Source organism: Leptidea sinapis, chromosome 14 (genome assembly GCF_905404315.1).
Source record: "Leptidea sinapis chromosome 14, ilLepSina1.1, whole genome shotgun sequence".
Classification (NCBI taxonomy): Eukaryota; Metazoa; Arthropoda; class Insecta; order Lepidoptera; family Pieridae; genus Leptidea; species Leptidea sinapis.
In genome coordinates, this window is record NC_066278.1 from 6,095,691 (window position 1) to 6,119,884 (window position 24,194).

The 24,194-nt window shown below is 32.0% G+C and overlaps 1 protein-coding gene across 1 annotated transcript in view; it reads left to right on the top strand.

Moving 5' to 3' along the window:
- The first annotated feature begins 1,804 nt into the window (after nucleotides 1–1,804).
- The window catches only part of LOC126967867 (uncharacterized), a 207,536-nt gene continuing 185,146 nt past the window's right edge, over nucleotides 1,805–24,194 (top strand). Inside the window, exon 1 of the mRNA XM_050812556.1 lies at nucleotides 1,805–1,954. The gene's annotated coding sequence lies outside the window, so the exon portion shown is untranslated. The remainder of the gene's footprint in view (nucleotides 1,955–24,194) is intronic.

The window sequence follows — 24,194 nt, forward strand, 5'->3', positions numbered from 1 at the left end:
GAAGTTCATTCCACAGCTGTTTGATTCCTTTCAGTATGTTTATAAGTTTTTCCAAATAATAAAAAAATAATTTTTTGTCTTTGTATTATAAAAATAATTAGATGAAATTGACTGCGTCGAAAACAGTAAATAAATTTTTAATGTAAATATAACACTGATGGAATACGTACAAATAAAACAAATGACATCAAATAATTTTGATGTTATTTTAGACAATGAGTTGAGATTTTAAAAAATATATATTACTATTAATATATATACGTATTATTAACAAAATAACTCGCTAATTAATAAATGCTTGAAATAGTTTTACGTAACACTATATAATATGTCGTTGGTATATTAGACAATGCCGTGATATTACAATTATATCACGGCATTGATATTACTAGTGATATTATAATAAAATGGTAGATTTTTTTAATGAAAATAAAGGACGAGACGAGCAGTACGTTTAGCTGATGGTAATTGATACGCCCTGCCCATTACAATGTAGTGCCGCTCGGGATTGTTAAAAACCCAAAAATTCTAAGCGGCACTACGACTGCGCTAGTAACCTTGAGACATAAGATGTTAAGTCTCATTTGCCCAGTAGTTTCACTAGCTAAAGCGCCCTTTAGACTGAAACACAATAATGCTTACACATTTTTTTATCCATAATCTAGCCGGCATCCGGTGCAAAGGAGTCTCCCACTGGCTGTCAATAGTCTTTATTTCTTACAATTTAACAGTCTGGTTTTAATGATATTGTAATGTCACGGGTGTACTATAAGTATAATGATATTATATTAAATCTAGGTATTTATATAACGTATATGACGAGACCAACAAGACGTAAGTAATACGCCCTGTCTATTGTAATACAATACCGCTTCGGATTCTCGAAATAATCTGCGCAGCACCGCGTTTGGGCTCACTGTATGAAAATATTATACTATGAATGTTTCAGTAGCCTATTAATTTCACTAACTACGACGCCTATCAAACCAACACACAATTAGCTCTCACACATTATTAATTAACGGCCGATAAGTACGCCCCTATGATTGGCTTCCATCTAACGCGTCTAACCTTAAGATGCTTCCCACCTGTAATCGCAATTTAAACAATACTAATTTTAAATATTTTATACTAGTTGACGTTGTCGTTGTTCTGTCATAAAAAACTCGTGCGGGGAAAAATTGTAAAATCCGTTCATAGCTGACCTCTACTCGGTGAAAGGAATATTCCTAACAAATTTGTAGTCTCTACACCTTATGGTTCCAGAGATATCGTGATAAGTCAATTCATATGTTGAAACCTCTTATATTTTTATGAAAATAAGGGAAGAGACGAGCAGGACGTTCGGCTGACAATGCAGTGCCATTCAGGATTATTGAAAAACCCAAAAGTTCTGAGCGGCACTACAATTGCGCTCGTCAGCTTGAGACATAAGATGTTAAGTCTCATTTGCCCAGTAATTTCACTAGCTACGGCGCCTTTCTGACCGAAACACAGTAATGTTTAGACATTACAGCTTCACGGCAGAAAGAGGCTTCGTTGTGGTACCCATAATCTAGCCGGCATCCGGTGCGAAGGACCCTCCCACTGGTAAAAAACATAAAATGATAACAAATAAATATCACAATATAAATACCAAAATTGTAACCAAATTACTGTAAAGTATAAAGCTCAAATAAATATATAGTAATCCTAAATTGAAAACTTAGTTAAAACCTCCAACAATGCCGATAACAATGCAAGAGGAAAACATTTCCGATTTCAAGTCGAGTGTCATATCAAAGCTTTCAGCGGCAGTCGGATAGAAAGCTTCAATGTGGGCACTCGTCCCGTCGCGTCGCACCGTCGACTGTGTTGTACGTGAATTTGCATAGAAATTGGTTTTTGAATTAATTGTAATTATTGCTGTGGCTGTTAAATAGTTTTGTGAGTTGTGTTGTGGTTTGTTTAGAAGGTAAGTTGAATATATATTTTAATACCAGTTAGATATTAATTGTTAATTGTACTTTTATATTATATTTGTTTATTAAGAGATTTGAATTGAGTGACTCTATATAATTACATGCTATTATTGGTTGATAATAACAGTGACCTTTGAATATTGGAGTGATGAGAAAATATTAAAAAAAAAAAGTGACAGCATTCGGAAATAAAAGTCCACTTTATTGACATAATGTATCTATTACTACCTTTAGTTATAATGGTAATATTATGCATACATATTATGCATACATATATAATTATGATTAATATTTTGTTAACATTGATATTAGATACAATATATTTTTCTTTAATTATGTCATGCTATTGTATGTTCAATAATAAATTATGTATTAAACTTAAAACTAAGCCATATTACTTCGATGTTATTTAATATTTTGATAATCTTTTAGTGCAGTAAAGTTATTAGGGTATTTTTTTCTCTCATCTTAGAAGTGAGGATGGCTGTTCGATGAACTAACAAAAAAATAATAATTGATATATTGTGAAATTATTACAATACAACATGTATTTTAACAACTCTTTTGCTATAATTAAACCACGAAAGTGTACTAACACAAACCATTGGTTTCTGTCGGAGGTCATTAGGTAACTATTGTAAACCATTTAAGTATCGATCAATAGACGATAAATCAAAAGACAATTTTTATAAAGTCCTTAAATTTTTTCAGATTTATAAGTGTTACTAACATTTTTAAGTAAAACACATACTATTTAGCAAAATCATGGATTTTTTTAATAAGAAGGGAAAAAAAGTCTTAATTCCAAAATATTTACAGATTTAAATATTATTATTATTGATTTTATTTTATACTTTTGTATATTTTGTTTACATTGCCATTTTTGGTATGTGTTGGTATACCATAGGGGCCTCAACCGATTGAGCTGAAATTAAAAGCCTTATTCAAGAACGCGTCTTAACGCATAATCCAAAATCTTCTCGACTGAAGCCTCGTTATACCGTTAGAAGCGCGGAACATTATTTCAACCCTAAAAGCGTGGATGAGTAAATTTTAATTTTAGACTACATCTTAGGAGTAATATCACATATATGTATAAAGTGCATAATTACAATAATTTGTCTTATTAAAGATTATTGACAGATATTTTGGTTTACCATTTAAGCAATTGGAAGAAGTAAGAAATTTAAATTACTGACTCTACCATGACATGTTCTGAAAGAGTAGAGCACGTGAGAAGAACATACAAGAAACTCATCAGCCTCTCCTCTCTCTTTTAATATTATACATACATATCTTACTTAAGGTATATGAATCATATTCAAAATAAAAAACGTATTATTTATAAAATTTTTAGAATATATACAATTCATTGTCTGTGTAAGGATACTTCATGAATATGGTTGTACTGATTACAGTCATCATTATTAATCGCATAAAACAAATACAATGATTTATTAACTATAACAGATCGACAAGGCACCACAAGCAGCGCTCGTTCACGAGTTGATGCTCAGACTTAATTTGACTGAAATTCAAAGTCATATTGAAACATTTTTATTACACTTTTGTACAGTAAATTTGTTTGCACTACCACTGAATTTTAAAGTTGCTTTTCTTCAGAATCATTGACAAAAACTCAATAATTGCTCTGTTACCATCATTAAATGTATAAAGAAGTACTATTCTAAGTATATACTTCCAACCAGTCTCTCCATAATCCGGATCAGTTGAAGACCATGTATGTTCCTAAAACAATTTAGAAAATACACTACTATAGCACACATCTTGTCTTCCAAATTAATATATTTTAAGTCAAAATAGAATGTGATATCTTATATTGAATGTAAAAAACTATTACCCATTCCAAAAAGTATGCCTTAGACTTGAGGACAATGTGCGCAACAAACTGAGCGGGATTCATTTGTTTCCTAAAAAAAAAGGTGAAAAAGTAATATTGTACAATTAAACTTATTATTTTAATAGCCTGTGAGCGGTCACTTTCACATTTTCACTCTGTAATATCATTAAGAAAGTCATTTATGTTATAGTAACCACACAAAGGTTTTTTAAAAATTCTTTTGAATTTTGTAGCACATTCATTTCAAAATTTTCATTCCCGTTTATTATAATCACATTTTAATCTTAAATAAATAAATTCAATCTAATAGGAAGACAGTTAGATCAGAACTGAATGTCCATGACTGGCTCAACATTGACTATGATTGATTTTAATTTAAAGTATAGATATTGTAATTTCGTCTCTCTTTATCATTAAAAGTCCAAAAACGTAAGGAAGACCCATAGACAAGACAAAGAGCAGAAAAAACATTGAAATTGTTTAAATTTGGGACTGCCACGATTATACCAAACACAGAAGAGACATTTGGAAGAAATATGGGTTTAATTGATAATTAGTTTTTCATGGCAAACAATGGTAAGTCAAGTTCCAAAAGATAAAGTAAAAACTTCATTTAAGGTTACCCATCTAGGAATAGAGCTGCGGTTAATTTAAATCACATTGCAATTATTTGAAACTAGTTTCTGCCCGAGGTTGCTTCCGCGTGGAATTTGATTATATCGATCTTATTCAAATTTTGGGGTAAAATTTAGCCTTAATACTTCAATATACCACTTACAACACTTTTGTGTAGTTTCATGATAATCGGTACAACATATAAGGCTTGAAAAAGTAACAGACATACAAACATACTCTTTCTCAGGATTGACAGTCGTATGTGGTGAACCCAAGGGATAAAAAAAACAAGAAATCCGTAGGTTTTGGTTCATTTAGTAACATTATTTCTATGTTTTGATGTGTGGTGCTATCATGGTGGGCTATCAATTACATATCTTGTAATTTCTTAACTGATAATTAAAAAAAAATAGGGTGGTAAAATTGAAACAACTACTGAAGCGTACATACATTTCCCGCCCATTTAAGAGGCAACTCGAACTTGTGGTATTTATTTGTTTATTAATCACCACAAACAATTGCAAACCACGCCACTCATGTTTTTTGACTCTCATCATACAACAGTTGCATAAAATACTATTATGTATAATCATAAGTATAGGTCACATAAGATTGAGGCAGGAATTCTTTTCTTTTTAATATTTTATTAAATTACTTCATACTATTCTTAGTTTAGTTCCGTTAGTTATTATTTTTTGCTTTACAATTATAACTTAGTGACAATCTTTTATTTGAGATCCTTGAGTAAATGCATCAAGAATAATTGAATGAAGTATGTAGATGTCTTCCTTATTTATAATAAAATTAACGATATAATTTACATTGCCACCCAAGTTCCTAAATGCTTACATTAATAAATATGTACATTCACTTCAAAAAAGTTTAATCCTTCCAAAAGTGGAGCTCTACGGTAAATGATTTTAAACACGCTAAAAATTATTAAGTTCTACAATAAATTTTGTCTCGGACAGTAAAAGAGCATGGTATGGGTTGGTACAATTTATTTGACCGTTAAAAGTTACCCGCCTAATTAATTTCTATTCCTACCCACAATAATGTTTATTTTATGCACGTCTAACCAACAAGTGCCGTTGTATATGTATACATCTATGTAGATGATATATTTGATTGCAATAAATAATATATAACACTATGTATTTTATGTTTTTTTATTTACATAATATCTATTTTCGAATTCGCCAGCTTTATTTTAATATGTTCTTATAGCATCAATAATTATATGCTCTGTGAAAATTAGAATTTTATTAAATATTATTGAAAAAAAAATTGAATTTAAACCTTCATTTATTCACCCTGACTTCAAATCAATATCGAAGAATATGTACATAAAAAGACATCTTATTAGATGTCTTCCTATTTCAAAATCGGAGGCGAAATAAAGAAATATCTTTGAACTCAAAGTAACTTTGGACTAAAAACATCTCGAGGAGTAACAAAGAAATCCTTTACCTCAGAGGTGCTTAAATGAGGTCCTATATTTATTACTCACCCTCCGAAGAGGCGTTATACAAGGAACTCTTTGTTACGAAAAGAAAAGAAAGGAAATACGCATGGTCGCTCTTCTGATGTATGTTATATCTTTTTAAATTTATCACTGTGTTAAAATAAATTGTATAAGTACTTACTTTGATATAAACAAGAGATTTTTAAAGAGGAAATAGTGGATTTTATAGAAAAATATAGATTTATATATAAAGGCATTTATTTTTAAATTAAACACTTTTAAAGTATTAAAATGCGTGTAATTGTAACTGTTTTTACATACAAAGGTCTTGAAACGTCGTGTTAATTAAATAAAAATGTAACTTTTACGCAAAAATCTAATGTAAAAACAGTTATAATAACACGCGTTTTAATCCTTAACAAGTGTTTTATTTAAATTTGTAACACTCGCGTTAATCAAAGAAAATACTAAGGCATTTATATTCTTAAAATTTATTCCTTTACAATTTTGTTTATGTCACTTGGAACACTACCACCGATTCGGAAACAAATGGCGCAAGAGAGAAGAAATGGCGCAATAACTCTCCCAGCATTCTTTTTTGCGCACTTTTTAATAAAATATGCAATATTGTACTGTCGTTGTTATTGCTATAAAATAATAATAATCTAGTCCCAGGCTGTTCGATCACTTTGATGTGGAGTAGTAGGATTTATAACAGAGCCATTAATTAAACTTTAATAACTATTTAAATAAATTAACATTAATAAAAAGTTTAAATTTATTTATATATAGTGCCTGGGACTTTATTATAAAAGTATATATAGTAACAAATGGCGCAAGAGAGAAGAAATGGCGCAATAACTCTCCCAGCATTCTTTTTTGCGCACTTTTTAATAAAATATGCAATATTGTACTGTCGTTGTTATTGCTATAAAAAAAATAATAATAATCTAGTCCCAGGCTGTTCGATCACTTTGATGTGGAGTAGTAGGATTTATAACAGAGCCATTAATTAAACTTTAATAACTATTTAAATAAATTAACTTTAATAAAAAGTTTAAATTTATTTATATATAGTGCCTGGGACTTTATTATAAAAGTATATATTTAGTACCTTTAAAGCTAATTATGTATCTTATCAAGCCTACTAGAATTAGTCACAAGCAATCCCTTATTGTAGTGATAATAATAAAAATGAAAATCACTACTTAGAGCAAAAAGTTTACGACTTTTGTGAACCGTATACGTTCACATGTATGTTCTGTGTTCTGTATTGTATGTTCATATGTTAATAAATTACTGACAATGAACAGTCATAAATTTTTATTTCCTTAATCTTTCAAATTAATCCCTCCATACGCCGTTTTATTAAAAAATAGTGATTTCCTTGGTCGAGTATTTCAATATAAATAATGTCAATACGCGTAGTGCTTTTCAAGACGTATAAAAGCATTTCCTTGTATCAATACTGTAAACCACCATTGAAGTAAGATTTCTTTCCTTCAAAGTAATATGCAAGCGACTTGCATCTGCTTGAAAATTTATTAGTTCATTGAGTTGCAATAAAACTTACTTGCAAACTATTTTTCCCTTGTGACTAAGTTTCAGTTATCGGAGATAGCTTAAAGGAAATTCTGTGGTTTGCTGACTTTGGTCTAATTATATTTAAAAGAATGAAGCGAGATTAAATAAGTTATAATAAAACTTTGTAATGAAATGGCTGCTTTTAAAGACTCTTCATACTCCAGTGAAATACTTACAATAATATTGAAATCTGTATTTTTCACAAACAAATTCAAACAATTTATTATAATATTATCTGAAAGGATTAACATACCATACGAAATTATACTGGGGGTGGTTTTATTCGTGTGAATCGAGTTTATGTTTTCATTTTTCTGTTCTGAAAATACATAATAATTTTTTATGAAAAAATCAATTATAAACTATTAAAACATATTGCTTTACACATTATATTTTATATAATATGTTAATCATTCATAAAACATAAAAATATAATGTATATGAATTATTTACTTATGCCATAAAAGGCATTAATTTTCTCAAAATTGATTCCTTTATGATGTCATTTCTAACACTACCACCGCCTCGGTGCTCTGAGAGAGAAGCGGCGCAAGAAACTCTCCAAGCATGCTTTTTTGCGCTGTTTTTAAAAAGATATACGATATTGTATTGTGCTATAAAATAATAATCTAGTCCTTGGCTGCCCGATCACTTACTATAGCTGTGAAGTAATAGGATTTACGACAGAGCCATTTTTTAGTAAGACATTTAAATTTATGTATAGATAATCCCTGAACAGAGTCTGAGATTTTATTATAAAAGTGTATATACATTTACCCTTAAAGCTATTATATATTTTATGTAAATGAGAAGTACCTTGTAGGTTTTAATTTGTAAAATACTAGGCTTAGTTGGTTACTAGTCTTGGGCAAGTATTTGTTAGTGCCTACGGTAGCCTCAACGAGATATTATATTTATTACTGGTTGTTTCGAAATTATATTATTGAAAATTGATTTATTAAGGTAAACGATGAACTTTTATATTTTAATAATTTATTATGATTATGGTTAAGTAACTCTATCTATTCGTTCATATAAAAGCACCATAATTATAGCTCCATGCTTTATATTTTTTAACAGTTTATTGTTTTTATTTTATAAAAATAAGGGACGACGATGGTAATTTATACGCCCTGCCCATTACAATGCAGTGCCGCTCAGGATTCATGAAAAACCTTAAAACCCATGAGCGGCACTACAACTGCGCTCCTTACCTAGAGACATAAGATGTTAAGTCTCATTTGCCAGAAATTTCACTAGCTACGGTGCCCTTCAGACTGAAACTCAATAATACTTACACGTTACTGCTTCACGGCAGAAATAGGCACCGTTGTGGTACCCATAATCTAGCCGGCATCCTGTGCAAAGGAGTCTCACACTGGTAAATTGTATATTTAGCCTGAGCCTCCACTGTATATTTTTAAAAATAATTACAATCTTTATACAAGAAACAGTTATTTGCCATTTTACAAAAAGCACTCATAAACAGGACCCCACATAAAACCGCTTGTTAAGGAAATAATATGCAGAGCTTTTTCGTCAAAGGATACCAAATTTTTCCAGTGCCACATAAATTTTTTATATCCAATAAAATTTTACTCTAGTGCCTATTTTGCTGACCTTTTTAAATCTGTACGGTCCTGATACAAAACACACGTAAGGGACCAACAAAGGGCTGGCAAAAGTTTCAGAAACAACTTCTTTGAGAAAGCTTTTTAGCCCCGTTTCTCAAGATATATGTAACATTTTTAGTTTTCTCGTAAATTATCTATCTCTTAGTGTATTTTGTAAGCTTCTCGAAAAAAATATGTTATTGCAGCATTCAGATGAGATATATTCCACAACATGATATGCATTTTGTTATGTTTGAAGCTTGTGTTAAATAAGCACATTAATAATGTTCAAGTTAAATTATGTTTAAAATTTACGATTTCAAAACTGATATACTATACTACTCGGGTATATTGAAGTATTCGGGGTATTTCTGAACAATGTACTATCTATTTAACACTTCGTGCTTAGCAATGTTTAATTAAGTCACTTAGTTTTTGCTTTCAAAACTCCGTGATAAAAAAACTGTGGAGATTCCCTAGATATTGAAACGATTTGAGTTTGGAACGACGAACTCTACACTTTTAACTGATTTAACATTTATCAACTCTATTCTAGTTGGTTATTATATGTTATTTCTATTGTTTCAACTATAATCAGCTGCAAAATAAATTTACTTTATTTTTTCCCTTTCTTTTTTTTTAGATGTTTATACCTTCTTGGTGACTGTATTGAAAACTACAAAAACATCGGGGCTCTTTTGTTTTTAATTTCTTTGGCAATGTAAAGAACATTGCTTAAATTTCTTAATAGTGATTTTCATTATTATAACACTAGAAATAATGGATTGCCTGTAACTAATTCTAGTAGGCTTCATAAGATACATAATAGCTACATAGGTAAATGTATACACTTTTATAATAAAATCTCAGCCACTGTTCAGGCACTATCAATAAATAAATTTAAAGGTTTTATTAAAAAATGTCTTTCGTAAATCCTACTACTCCACAGCTGAATATCTAAGTGATTGGACAGCCTGGGACAAGATTATGTTTGTTTTATAGCGATAGAAATGACTGTACAATATTGTATATTTTTATTGAGAAGAGCGCAAAAAAAAGAATGCTGGGAGAGTTTCATGCGCCGCTTCTTCTCTCTCAGAGCGCCATTTGTTTCCTTTCCCAGAAATGACATCAAAAAGATTTCTAAAAAATAATTTTGAAAAAAGGCCAGTTAATGTCTAAAATGAATAGGGAATGAAGCTTATATACAATATTATATTTTGTTTAAAGTATAAAACGATCTTCACCTCAAAGCCATTTTTTTATTCTGTTTTTAAACTTAAAATAGAAAATTATTCAATGAAGTTCTCGTTGTTTCATTTTATGTAATCCTTTTTTCTTCATTATTTGTCTTACGTAGACCTTATTGTATTAAAAGCAGAAAGAAATATTTCTTCGTGAAAGGTGGTAAACGAACTGTGAACTGTGTTTGCTCCCCATTCTGCAGGTTCACAAATACGAAGACGTGTGAACACAGCCTAAATCTAATATAGGAAGCGGTGAGAAATTTTATTTGTTGTTTTTCCTTATCCATTCACTTCGTTTGAGTTACTTGTATACTAAGCTGGATTTAATGGACCACTCATTCATAGTAACGAGCCACTCCTTTTTCATTTTCCTATAGTTTTGTTTTCAAAGTATGTGGACGTCTTTAATATTTTTTTCATGAGATGTCCAAATATTGTAGTCTTAGCTAATTCATATGTCTAGAATGACTATGAGAGCTGTAAAAAGATATTGAGTTTAGAGTTAACCTCTCTTAGCAATGCACGCACACTTAAACAAAGTGTTATACAAATCGCGAGTGTAAGACGTATCTTGTCAAGCACACTAAAGTATTAAACCTGGCCTGTTTTTATCATTTGTCTAACAGTTAATGACTCTATCTAGATGACAGGTATAAATTATCAGGTATAAATTATTGTAGTCAGTTCCAAATCATTTCTATTAATTTAATATAAGCAAGTGTTACAAAGTCGAGGGTGACTGCTCAGTTTTATTGAATATACACAAAACAGTGCTCAGTGAACGTAACATTTAATTGAAAAAATACACACAACTTAAATATAACCTCTAGATAAAACTCATTTTTTCTCAATTAAGTATTTCGCCTGAATAACTTATCAATCATTATTCTGAATCATATTGTCAGTTTCATCTGTCAAAAGTAAATTATAAATGTATGTAATTTAAAGAGGTTTAACCATAGCAAATACGAATTCAAAACTAATGTGTTATAAAAACATGTGAATTATTTATATTTTCAAATTTAAATTAACTGTTTTATTATCTGTATGTCACGTGACCGAAAACGCCGACCAACATTTGTGACGTCACTATTGCAGGAACAATTTGTTTTTTAGCAACACATCAACGATACGGACTATGAAATGTCTTTTTTATTTTTAAGGATAGCACTGCACATTTGACGTTTCTTTGTTTATCTTATTATGACGTCATGCTCAAGGCGGCTCCATTTTTGGCGCGACTATTTATCGTTTAGCTTTAAAAGATTTTTTCTTAGCGAAAAATGGAATTATTTTACGGAAATAAAAATACCACTTTTTATTTTTAGTGGAAATATAAGTAACACAAATTCTGTTCTTCCATAACCAATCAAGTTTCCACTACTTACTAAAACATATAGCTTAATCGAAAAATGAGAACTGATAACAATATGAGAACAAAATTTAGCATATAGTTATATTGTATACATTAATCAGTCGGAATTATTATTCTGAGAGCACCAAAATTAATATGAAAAATGTCCGTATCACCATAGTTACTGTTGAAGTTATAACACACACGAGGTGACTACCGAATCATTACGAACAGTTTGGAATATATTGAAAAAAATCGAACAATATCCTATTCTGTATTGTATTCGTTATTGATGCATATTCGATCACTTTCCAAGAACATATTATTAATTCCTCATATTAATACTGCTGGTATGTAGGCTTAGTACGCCTGTTGTTCCAACCTAACAATGGATTTATGTTCGAGTGTTGATTAGTGTTTCATACGAGCATCACAGTTCAATTGTTTTCTATCAACGTCGTATTGCGAAATTTAATATTCAAGAGGATCACTCTTTGTTGATTCCGTTTATTAATAAACTTTACGACAAAATTAAATAGTGCTGAATACTTGGTATAAATGTTATATGATATTAATTTTACCTCATTAAATTAATTTTGTGTTAAATGAATGCTGCGTTGAAAATTCTTTTAAAAGTCGCAATTTGCTTATTTTTTATTTGCTTAAAATTTTATTATAATCCTTTATTATGTGTAGTTAAAAAAGTACGTTTGAAAACCGAATTCTAAACTAAAGGTTTATTTTATATATTTACATATAGCCTGACTGACTTCAAACCTATCAATAGGTGGCACAAACAAATAATAGTATTACAAAATAATACCTAGAGGAAGCGAGAAATGAAATGCGTTACGCAACGTTATATTTTTTTTTATAATGTGTTCGTTGGTATGTTTGTGCGCGCGTTACGTCGAAGAATCTGGTGAAGGTTGTATGACGTTGGCACAGTTACGTTCGTAGCACAGTGGACAAACTCACGGGAACAGCTCATTATATATGGCTGCATGATATATACGTATATATTTATAATAAGACTTAGTTCAAACATTTGACTTGCCTGGCTTTTTTTATTATTGCATCCGCGTAGCAGATCGAAATTCCTAATTTATATTATACTTAAACCATTATACTTTAACAATATCAGCGTGAGTAATTTTTCAATATATTTATTTCTGTATTTCTATTCAGGAAAGGTAATAATACTGTAAACCAACTAATTTTAATTAAACTCCTTTATGAACGACCGCTTCTAATTATTAGGATCAGTTTTATTTAAAAAAAAAGAATTAATAGGTATTTAATTCAAAGTAAAATTTAACCTGGCGCTAAAGTATACTTTAAATGTATTTGTTGAAATGAAAATATTATTTCCGTTTTTAAAGTTAGGGTAAGTTCCTTATTGTTGGTGTAACCAAAATATTTACAATCGTAATGGTGTCTAGTATGGAGTGTGGGCAGTAGCTGTTACTTATTATATGGAGAAGGAGGACAAACGAGCGTACGGGTCACCTGGTGTTAAGTGATCACCGCCGCCCACATTATCTTGCAACACCGGAGGAATCACAGGAGCGTTGTCGGCCTTTAAGAAAGGTGCGCGCTTTTTTTGAAGGTACCCATGTCGTATCGTCCCGGAAATACCGCACAAGGAAGTTCATTCCACAGTTTTGTAGTACGTGGAAGAAAGCTCCTTTCAAACCGCACTGTGGAGGACCGCCACACATCCAGAAGGTGGGGATGATATCCTAACTTGTAACGTGACGTGCGTAGGTGGAATTGCGCGGCAGGAATCAGGTAAAACAGCTCTTCGGAACACTCCCCATGATAAATGAGGTGGAGTACACACAATGAAGCGATGTCTCTACGCAACGTCAAGTGATCCAGCCGACAATTCAAGCTGCTCTGCGTTGCACACGGTCAAACGGATCGAGCTGATACTGGAGTGTGCCAGATCAGAGATGACAGCAATACTGTACGATGTGGCCGGACCTGCGCTTTGTACAGCGATAGAATGTGGTGGTAGCTGTTACTTATAAAAAGTTTTGTAGAAAAAACATGAGTATCTAAAAAAGGTATTATTTTTGAATTAACTATTGTTGAAGTTTTTATTTTAACACTAACAGGAACATTAATTTGATTTGAAACAGGTATTAAATATATTTTAAAGATGTGTCAAGGAAAAATATGATTTAAGATAAGCAATGTTACATTAGAAGGAAAACTTAAAACCAGACCAGCGTAGAGCGATATAAAACTGCAATTCTTTGTGAATCTTCACACTTGAAATCACAGAAATGGACAGACATTTTAGTATTAGAAATACGTGACCAAAATATTGGCATTATTGCAAAAGCTTAACGGTTCGTACACACCAGAACGAACGTATACAAAGGCCTTGATAATGTACATATTTTAAGATTCAAATTTCCGTGATATAAAATTTTTATAATATTAATTTTATTGCGTGATATAAAATTTTCCCTTAATGTGTGCATGTTAAAATTTATTAAGAAACACTTTTTTATTCGGATTTTAAAAATCATAAGAGGTATTTATTTTTTCAAAATTGATGTTACTCCTAACACTACCACAGCTTTGGAAGCAAATTGTGAAAAAGCGGCGCACTCTCCTAGCATACTTATTTGCAATTTTTTTCAAGACATCAGTCGGAAGACGTCCACTGCTGGACAAAGGCCTCCCCCGAAGATGACGATCAGTCCTGTGCTGCCATCATCCGACCTAAATATGAGGGAAGATACAATGTTGATATTTGATCTATATTATATATTATTTAGATATGATTATGGACAAATTTAAAGAAAAAAAATATTATTTTTAGAATGATATGTTTTCTAAAGGTATAAAATTACAGCTCCGTAGTTATGTATTTATTTTTACTCGATACGATATAGATGAAACGACTAAATATGATGTAGTGATCATAAAAGACCACTCACTATACCTTATGGTGAAGTATTTGTAAAAACTTTGCCAATAGTTTACTTAATACAGAATGATCCAAAAAATCTTCATAAGTGCTTAAACTATTGAATATAACTTCTTTAACTTCTTAAAATGAGCTTAAGCTAGAAACTTTTAGCGTTTAAGAAGTCTTACCAATACCAGAGTATTCCTTAGACAAGCGAACTCAAACAATATTTTCAGTTAGCTTTATAATTCAAATTGGCATAAAAAATACAGTCCTGATAATGTTAACTAAGACCAAAGGGTCTTTAATTTATAGTTATTACACGCTGTCTATTATAATCTTCGCTTAAATGTATCTATCTATGTATACAAAGGGATCATTGAAAGTAGTGCTTACCAATACAAGACAAAATATTTATAATTACTAGCTGACCCAGCAAACGTTGTATTGCCGATATTAAAATCGCGATACAAAAGTAACTGTTGATCGTAGATGGGTGAAAATTTGAAGTTGTATGTATTTTTTAATGTTGGCTCATAATCAAACAAATTTAAAAAAAAATGTCAAAGAAATTAAAAAAAAAAAAATCGTGTGGACCACCCTTAACATTTAGGGGGATGAAAAATAGATGTTGGCCGATTCTCAGACCTACTCAATATGCTCACAAAATTTCATGAGAATCGGTCGAGCCGTTTCGGAGAACGAACATTGTGACACGAGAATTTTATATATAAGATTATAGCTACACTTATTAAATTTTAAAACAAAATTTATGAACGAAAACCTCTCGCATTCCGTGTGAGCGCTCTTCCACTGAGTCAACCGTTCGAGTGAGGAAAGGTTTATTAATTTTGATATGTCTTGTTAAACTAAGGTTGTCAACTGTAAAATAGATTCTGTAGATGAAGCCTTAATTTAATTTGTGTAATTAATCCCAGAAGTGAGAGTTATCAATTTAAAAAAATAACAAATTATTTAGATTGATTATTATAGCTAGCTATTTTAACCAGGACCATTGCTATAATAAATAATAATGTATGTTATGGAATCCTTTCTAGCTACAAATTGGACAGGATAGATATAATCTAATGAGCCTATAGAATAGTAAAAAGTTACCAACTAACAAAAACTAAATTAATAATAATAATAAAACTTATAAAATAAACAAAAATATTACTTACATTTGTATTTAAACTAATTGAACAACATCAAAACTACAGGAAACAAAAGGCTTATATTTTTATTTATTTACGCAAACGTGATTTGAACAAAGTTTCAACGGCTGATGACAAGGCAATCACCAGCCTAGGCACAAATGGACGTAGTTAAGCAGAAAGGACTCAAACCACGTAAAGGCACTTTTGAGTTCTAGGCATTTGAAGTTTCAGCTCTAAAATATAATCCTCCATATAAATACAATACAAAAAACAGTTTCCGTGTACATTTTAAAAATAGGGTTTTCACTACATGACCGATTTGACCTTCAAGAGTACGATGACTTAACTTTATTTTGAGCTGTGTGGTTTGAGTCCTTTCTGCTTAACTACGTCCAAATATAACACATGCTATTTAATTGCAGAAATAAAGCCTTTTATACTATAGTAACAGTAAACTTCTTAAACTTCTCTATAAACGAATCCTTTAATAATTTACTTGTATAAATTCTGTGGTTGTAATGTCAATGTATCGGAATTAACTAACTGTATAATCAAACCTTTGTTTACAAATGGAAAAGCCTCGAGTGGACTTCAATTTCCGTTTGTGTTCCCAAATGTGCGAGTGTCCTTCAAACATTGCAACATGTATCTCTGTTGAGGTTATTTTATATTCGTTTGCTTCGCTTGTTAGGTATTTGCAATTCAATGCTTTGGTATCATTTCATATTAAAAAAATCATAAAAAACTAATATGGTGCATTCCTAATTCAGAGAATTAATTTATTGTGACAGCGCCCTCTCCTATTTCTTTTACGAAAGTATTTAAAAGTATATAGTGTCATATTATAATTGTTCGATAGTATACTAGTAGAAGCAAGTTCACTCGCCTTTCCAAAAGGGTTTTTTCTTGAAGATACATTGGAGGAATGTTATTCATTTAGCATTAGTAAGACTATGTTTAATTTACAAATTATAACGATAACGTCCACAAGCTGTATGATCGTAAAGGGTTTTATGCTTACTTTGTAAACCTTCCCATTGCACGTAATTGATACACCCTGCCCATTACAATGCAATGCTGCTCAGGATTCTTGAAAGACCCAAAAACTTTTAGTTGCATTACAATTGCGCTCGTCACCCTGAGACCTAAGATGTTAAGTCTCTTTTGCCTATTTCACTAGCTACGGCACTAACTACTAGCAACCTTCATGACCGAAACAGAGTAATGCTTACGTTTTACTGCTTCACGGCAGATCTGAAATAGGCGCCGTAGTGGTACCCATAATCTAGCCGGCATCCTGTACAAAGGAGACTCACTGGTAATAAGTGCCTTCTGTATTGACAACTAACAGAAGTTTTAGTATCAAGAAACTATGCAGAGATAGAATTAAAAAAATATGATTAATTAAGTTTTAATTAGAAATTAGGTTTGGTAACAATCTCCTCAAAGCTTCCATACTTCGATACTTTTAGTGCAGACTATGTATTGGAATAACAAAACAGCCAGTATGACCCCAAATCGTATCAATGATAGATTGGTTCATAGGTTCATTGGTAATACATTGTTTATATTAACTACTCGATTAAGTCCAGTTAGTAAGTGGCTTGTTGGGCGATAATTATCTTACAATAGGATCCCAGAAAATGTATCTACAGAATGTTACGAAATTCAAAAGATTTAAAAAAAAATTGTTTTATTTTAATACTTTGGTTGTTTGAATCTAATTTAAGCGATAGAATTTAATGTATTATAAATTAAAATTTATGTTTTCTTCTTTAAAATAAGATATTAAAATTACTCATTGCATGTCAAACTATACCACCCTTTTGAAAAGGTGAGAACAACGGGAGCAAGAAACTCAGACGGCCTTTTTTTAATATTATCATAACAATATTTATTAATTAAAGAGCCTGAGGGTGGTGAATCCATTCTCAAGGTATGATATCATTCAAAATTATGTTATCGAACAGAATAGTGTTTAAGTATTGTATAAACACTATACATAATACTAAATAGTTCTTTAGAATTTCGTAACACATTTTTTTTGTTTATTTTATAGGATCATCCTGTATCATATAGTTCATAGGCTTGTTCAGTTATCAGATTTTCTGCCAACTTGACCAGCCAGCTAAACGTTTCAAATTAGCCAGCTAAAAAACCGCTGATTGGTTAAATCGGCTAAATGATATAATTATTAACTGTACGAAACTTAAGGATAGGGTTATAATGATACAAACGTACATGTTTCTTAATAAAAATTAACTATATATTGTCCCAATAAAGCGAATGGACTCATGATCAAGGACGTGAATGCTTTGCTGTGGCTCCGCTTAAAATGGCGTATGAAAAAAATGGCTCCTGAATTGCTTGGTATTGGAGCAGATCGGACTAGTGCGTAAGCAATATCCGAATTCAGTCCGAGAATTCTATATCTGTATTTTCACACGCACAGATCGGACTCAGATCGGAAGTAGTGCGAAGGCGCTCTAAGGGTAATTTATACTCAAGTATTATTATGTACCTATCTTCTGTACGTGTGTTGACAGTGAACTCCTCCTAAACGGCTGGACCGATTTGAATGATTTTTTTTATGTGTGTTCAAGTGAATTCGAGGATGGTTTAGATTCACAATTGAACTCCCTCCTAAACAGCTGGACCGATTTTGATGATTTTTTTTTGTGTGAATATTCTTGAGTGAAATTGAGAATGGCTTAGATTCTCAATTCAGTCCATATATATCCTCCTGCCCATGTTAGTGAACTCCTCCTAACAGCTGGACTGATTTTTCAAACTTAAAACGTGTTTACAGGACAACGTCTGTCGGTTCGCTAGTTCTAGCTCTAGCTCTCCGTTTTTACTCTTGATTGTATATCTTTCAATTAAATAGTTGTTATCGCAAAAGTCATTAATTCCGTATTTTTGCAGGCGCCTCAATATACAATCCGTGTGTGAGATAGTGACAAAATACACTTAATTGTTAACTACGTATTGAGCCATCTTCTGAAATACGGATCGTAATGACTTAAGTTGGTTTATATTCTTTCGTTCAGTCTGTACACAGCTCAATAAATTTAAAACCGAAGCTCTCAAAGAATATGAAATGGTATTCTAAAGTGCATCCTTATATTTCTAAACTACTTTTAATGCTCTCTTTTGAACAATAAAATCGAAAGAGATTTATGAACAGCTTATTGGCAGTTTTTATAATGGTAACAAGTAGTATAAAGAAGATCTCAAATAAGATACTTTTTTCTTTTATTTCGTGCCAAGCACCTTAGGGGCTTACACATATGTTACGAACATGTAAATCCAATATATCAGAACTTTGAAATATGTATAATATGAATTAAAGGAGCTATTTTTAGTATGATATTGACAAAAAGTGGATAATAATTGTGGTAATTTTAAATGAAATAGCTATATTAATTACAATAATTTTGAAGGGCATTGGATTCGAAGCAACGTCGTTAGTTAGACATAATGCTTTTAATCCAACTAAGTAAACCATCCGACGATACATCTTCTATAAATCATGATTTCCTTGTTTATCAACAATAACATCAACAGTAACCTGCTCAACTCCAGTATTTGCATATTAGGAAATTGACTTGAGATGTCGCTCTTGCAAATCTAAACAATTTGTTATGTTTTTTAAAGTGATAACGCTCACTTATAGGATTAATGCATAGGTTATCAACTGTAAAGTAGATCCTGTAGTTGAAGCCACAACCTGAATGTTGAACAAAGCATATAAGATTTTATGACGATACGTCACTCCTAACGGTAAGCTCAGTTGGAAGAGCACTCGCACGGAACGCGAGAGATCGTGGGTTCGAGTCCCGCATCGTACATAAAATTTTGTTTTCAAATTTTATTTGTGTATTAATCCTAGAAGTGAGGGTTATTAATTTAAAAAATATAACAAACCACTATGTAGCGTTTTCTCATGAAATCGGTGCTATAGAAGTATGTCATGGGCTGGTTCATATTGGCTCCACATTAGAACTCATAACTTTTTACGAGTCTCGGTGGCTTGGCAGTTTAAAGAGGGTTGACAGTTTTACATATAATGCTTAAATGGTATTATTATCTTTACGTCCCAACCCACACCGTATTACGAGATATATTTAATGACTTTTTTTTAAATCTATTTAAAACTTCACCATTGAAATTTCGTTTATCATTTACCAGCGGGAGGCTCCTTTGCACAGGGTGCCGGCTAGAGTATGGGTGCCACAACGGTGCCTATTTCTGCCGTGGAGCAGTAATGTGTAAACATTACTGTATTTCGGTCCGAAGGGCGCCCTAGCTAGTGGAATTACTGGGCAAATGAGACTTAACATCTTATGTATCTAGATGACGATCGCAATTGTAGTGCCGCTGACAGTTTTTCAAGAATCCTGAGCGGCATTTCATTCTAATGTGTAGGGCGTATCAATAACCATCAGCCGAAAGGCCTGCCTCGTCTCATCCCTTATTAAAAAAACTTCATCATTGAAGTTTTGTTCATCACCGAGAGTATAAATTAAACAAAATGAGTTTTAAAATGATTTAACCCTGTTCAAAAGTGTTTCAGTACTTTTGTTTATTTATTTATATTTTTATTTATTGTATTGCAAGTATTGTACTATTAAGTACTGAATCTCGATGTTATAAAACTTGTTTGCGTTAATACTCTCGGTTCCCATATCGCATAATTATACCTCCAGCAAATAAATGCCTTACATATTACACTGTTATTTCAGGAGTTAAAATGTTTTATATTTGTAATAAGCTGAATAAGCTCAAAGCAAAAAAAAAACTATTTATTGCATTCATAAAAAAATTTTACAATTTTGTATTAAGTTAATTAATTATTAAAGTTAATGTTTCATTATATCACAAGCTTTCTTTGATTGTCAAAAAGTAAGTGACGGTATATTTAATGAAACATTAACATTAAGTATGCTTTAACGAACCAAAATACAAATTATTTTTAATTTTAAAAAGTACCAAAACATTTTGTACGCAAAATGATATAGCCAATAAAAGCACCGTAAACCAATTAATACACACCCAAAATCTCGGGCAAATAACCCACTATTACAAACAGCAATTGAGCCACCAAACTAATTAAAATATCCCTCTAAATAAACACATTAACAATAGTTTAAATGTAGCTTTTAAGAACGGTTGAATTTATCACAATCCAAGCCAAGAGTATGGGCGCTTGACAAGTTGCAAATTACATGAGATTAGGACGATTCAGGCGGATTTAAACATAATGTAGTCTTTGTAATTAAACGGTGTTATAACTTCTGTGTTTATGGGGCTTTAGCTTTGTTAATTGTTTTTGGTAATGTTTTTTAAAAGGATTGTTACGCTACATTTCTAATTTAGTATTAATAATATTATGTTTATTTCTTTTATCTCAAGTTATCCTGTCTTGTCCGCACCTAAAGGAACGACGCTGTCTTTATTTTGCGAAGTAAATTCTTTTTTGGGCGTACTGTATTTTGTAGTACTGAATAAGAGTGAGTCGTCACGCTCGGACTTATCAGGTTTGTTCAGGTGAAGTTTTTTTTATGAAAATGAGGGATGAGACGAGCAGGATGTTCAGCTGATGGTAATTTATACGCACTGCCCATTACAATTCTGTGCCGCTCAGGATTCTTGAATAACCCAAAAATTCTGAGCGGCACTACAATTGTGCTCGTCACTTTGAGACATAAGATGTTAAGTCTCATTTGCCCAGTAATTTCACTAACTACCGCGCCCTACAGACCAAAACACAGTATTGCTTACACATTACTGCTTCACGGCAGAAATAGGCGCCGTCGTGGTATAATCTAGCAGGCATCCTGTATAAAGGAGCCTCCCACTGGTTGAATAGAGTCGATTTGAATATTTTGAATGATCAAAATGAAAGCATAACAAAATATGAAACAAGAAAAAACGGAACATTCTACCCGTGGCCGTTTGTTGGAACTTATTTTTCTACCCTTAGAGCGCTTCTGCACTACGTCCGATCCGACTCCGATTCATATCCGTGAAAACACGGTCCAAGGTAATCGTAGAACTATTTCTATGGCAGTTTACGCACTAGATGCGGCTTCCGTCATTCGATTTATGTACATCAACCGTTAAAAATAGTTCTACGACTACACCGGGCCGTTTTTGATGGATACGGATCGGATTCGGATCAGACGTAGGTGCAAAAGCGCTCTTACATTACACATAACAAACTTAGATGTAATCCACACCATCTAGATGTGTGGCATACCTCCACAATTCGGTTTTTAGTAATTTGCTGCCATAACCATGCTGTAGAATGAAATAACATTCGTAGGTGTTTACAGGATGATTCGACTTGGGTACCCTAAAAAAAGTGGGGACACCTTGATATCGTTGCAATAAATTGTAGGCGGCGGTGATTACTTAACATCAGATGAACAGTATTGTTGTCCTCCTGTAACATAAAATTATCAGCAAAATATTATTAAAAATATAGCAATTTTTCTCACTCAAAATGGTACGATTGTATTTATTTTATGAGTGGCCTATTTACCATGATTCAAGGATTTTTAAGTTGATATCTCGATATTTCAATGTTGTTTTAATTTATATGACCACGGAGTGATTGAAGTAATCTAGAGTAGTTGTTAGTTGTTGGCAAATATAGCGAACAAGACCACAGCTCCAATACAGCTTAATACATTTATTTGTAATATAATATTCTTCACAATAACTTCTTTGTTCTAGAAATCATGCAGAGATTTTCCCTTTTGATGATTCTCTAGAACACACATAAACTTGTTATGCCTACTACTCGGCTAAGTCGAGTTAGTAAGTCTTTTGTGGGGCGATGTATATGCTTTTAAAAGAAGATCCCAAAAAATTTTCAATACAAAAGTATTACGATATTCAAAAGAATCATTACAAAACGTTTGTGTGGTAAACGTTACCATAACATACTTACTTAATGGTCCCACAGATTGGGAATGGAGCAACCGCCCTCAGACTATTAAATAATAAGTTTAATTGTACAATATTACTTTGTAAACATATTTTTTGATGAAAACAAAAAGCCCGCTAAGTTCTTGCGCCCATTCTTATCACGTCTGAGGCATTATTTTTGGAATGGGAATGAATTTGACTTTCAATAAGTAAGTGATGTCACAACCTATTGTGAATAAAAATATTTGATTTTGAATTTGATGAATGACCGTCATTGCAGTTTTCACGATGGTTTGTCAGGTGGAATGTTCTCATCTACGGGCGGCGCTAAATAATAGCATGGGAAAAAACATTGGTACTAAGCCTGGATATGACAAAAAGGTGTAACCTCTCTCGGGGACTTGCGGGATACATTTTTGATGCAGCACCCACGGGAGCTGATTTAAAAATGGTAAGCGAAATTCAACCCCCAAATTTGGAGGATTAGAATTGAAGAGATTTAGAAGGTGAAGGCAAATTGGCTTCGATTAAACTCAGGTCATGAATAAGTGTAAAGTGGGCCGACAATGTTAAACTCTGTTACTGCTTTTCTATGCATCTCATAGCACCGCATCGTTTTCAAGTTTTCATCTAGCATCAACGTGGACAATTTTTTCGGAAAATCCGCCAACCTTGCGGGCACTCAGCACCAAGATTCAGATGTTTTTAGGTGTTAGTTTATGTGAATTTAATGAACTTTGTATATGCATCCTTTGACTCGGTATGCGATTTGATTATGCTGTGAGCATACCGAGGACATTATTATTAAATCAATGCTCTCATCTCTGGTATGGCATATCTTAGTAGGCATCAGCTCGAACCTTTTGACCACGTGCAATGCACCGCTGCTCAAATTTAAGGGGAGAACGTGACTAAGGCGACATTTTTACTGGAAGATTGGGCATTACTTAGCCAACTCTTATTTCAGATAACGAATCAACAAAAAAAAAATACTGTACAAATTCTGATTCAAATAATAGATTGCGTGTAAATAAAAAATTATATTTCAAAAGGTTTTTACGAGAAAAATATTGAATTTAATTGAGCAAGAAGTTCCCCTGATAGTATGTTATGCACCCTTTCCAATAACAATGAACCATTACTTCATCTTGTTCAAAGAATCTTTCGCTGCGCTTTGAGAGAGAAGAAGCGTAGCAAGAAACTCTCCCAGCATTCTTTTTTTGCGCTCTTTTTAATAAACTATACAATATTGTACTGTCATTGATATTCCTATAAAATAATCACAATCTAGTCCCAGGCTGTCCAATCACTTAGATTTTCAGCTGTGGAGTAGTAGGTTTTACGACAGACCCATTTTCTAACAACTATTAAATTTATTTATACAATAATTACAATAGTTACAAGCAATTCTTTATTTCTAGTGTTATAATAATGAAAATCACAATTTAAAAAGTTGACGATTTTTGTGAACGTAT